Consider the following 2,411-nt stretch of genomic DNA (forward strand, 5'->3'; position numbering starts at 1 on the left):
CTTTGGCTTTCATGATTTATGGCCCCCTTTATTTTTGATCAAGTGATTATCATCATTTTATGAATGAAAGATGTGAATACATTAATGTCTGAATATGTTATTTCAAAATTATGAATCCTCTTTTGTTCCTGTCTATGATCTCTGTCTCCCCAGACCAACTCAATCTCTCCTGTGTTCATGACAGAATGTTACTGGTCCTGAAGTGTCTTCAAGGAACCTGTGTTCAGAAGAACCATCACAGAAACTTATATCAATACTACTGTCACAAAATCATCCACATTCTCATATTTTTATATAGAACAAGAGCAGCAATATGAATTTTTATAGCTCAGTTTGATTTTGAAATCAAGTTTCCTTTTATGATGAAATGTTCATTATCATTAAATGTAGAAGAAAAAACCCATAGCTTTCTATAACTATGTCATTGTGTTTTGCATCAAAAACTAGCCTTTCAATTAGGAGTAAAAGACAGGACAATTAAGATAAACCTTAAACTGATGATAGATCAACTCCAATGTTATTGATATCATTTTGTGGTTTTGTTTTATGGTACAACGTGCAATACATTTCATTTTCTTGGCTTTGCTACTTCAAAACAGAAGGTCTGTGACAAATAATGCTAATGACTCTTTCCTCATGATTCACTGACTTACAAAAGCATTCCTCATATAACTTGAATAACAACACTGCAGAATGTTATATTATTTTTTCAGTCCTAATATCCCAGGTATGTTCAAGGCCTTATATTTCTAATATAAACATATGGCCACAGTTTTAGAAACTCTATTCAAACTTTATTACTTTAAAACTTAGAGATTACTTTATGAAAACTGATACCATAATGTCCTTTGTGATATTTTTTTCTCAAACATTCGAGACATCTTATATACACAGTTGAAAAAATTATATTTTTAATAAAACAAATTTATCTGTCCAAGAAAATAATTCCATTTTGAAAAATAGCTTTGTTGATAATTTGTTGATAATTTATTGGTGTAATTTTAATAACACATTTATAAATCCAAATATTGAGACAATATTCTTTGCAAAATTGTTTTTCTGAATAGGAGACAGTGATGTGTGATTTACCTTTGTTAGTTAGGGTACAGATCATTTTATATATTTCTTCAAATGTAATACGAAGGAAAACATTTCATATGGCTTCCATGTATAATTAAATTTAAAATATTTAAGAGTTAAGGAATGAATAAACTGGTTCTCCTTAACTTATACTAAGACTAAGCAATGGGGCCAAAACTTAGGAATTATATCATTTTTCATTTTTAGGAACTTCTGTTTAATTAATATAGTTAATGATTTATTTTTTCTTAGCCATTTTCATCTGAATTTAATTTGGGATTCAAAATAGAGTTCATTCCCTGGTTTACAGATATTTTTCAACCTTATATTCTGTTTCTGAGACCAGTTACATTTGATTGATAATAAAGCCCCAGAACTATTCAATCAGAAACTCCCATTTTTTTAAGTATTTAAAAAAATTTTTCAATTACACTGGACATACAACATTATATTAGATTCAGGTTACTACATAGTGATTAGACATTTATATAACATATGAAACAATCACTCCAATAAATCTAGTACCCCTCTGACACATACTTAATTATTACAATATTATTGACTATATTCCCTTTGCTATATTTTACATCCCCATGATTATTTTGTAACTACCAGTTTGTATTCTTGATCTCTTCCCTCTATTCACCCATGCCCCCAACACCTCCTCCCATCTGGCAACCATTAAAATGATTTCTGTATCTATGACCCTGTTTCTATTGTTTGTTGATTATTATTATTTATTATTATTATTTAGATTTCACATATAAGTGAAATCACATAGTATTTGTCTTTCTTTGTCTGTGTTATATTACTTGGCATAATACCCTATACGCCCATCCATGGTAGAAAACTACAATTTCAATAGTGGCAAACTATGCCTTATGAAATTTGGGGGAAAGAACCTCGGAGAAGAAATACAAATAGGAACAATCTTCAGAAGTTTCATTTCCTCAGCTTCACTGGAGTTCTTGATTCTGTTTTGCTTGCCATTTTCTGAGTCACTGTGCACATAAAACTATGCACAGAAGAGCTGAAACTTGTTAAATCAGATACATTACAGAAATAGCAATATTTCCATAAATGGAAAACCATTATTTGGATAACATAAGCATGAAATTAATTGTAGCCATTAAAAATATGAGGGAAATTATCAGAATTTTCTCCTAAGTACATTAATCATTCATATTGTTTATGAATGCAGTAATTGACCCTCCGAAGTCTATTGTTAGATAATCAAGGGCAGGTCTTCACTATAAAGTAAGATAACACTAGTCTTTTTAATATTTTACTAAAGATTTAGTATAGCATTAGATTCATTTTATTTATTTTTA

The sequence above is a fragment of the Pteropus alecto genome, unplaced genomic scaffold (assembly GCF_000325575.1).
Source record: "Pteropus alecto unplaced genomic scaffold, ASM32557v1 scaffold191, whole genome shotgun sequence".
Taxonomy (NCBI): Eukaryota; Metazoa; Chordata; class Mammalia; order Chiroptera; family Pteropodidae; genus Pteropus; species Pteropus alecto.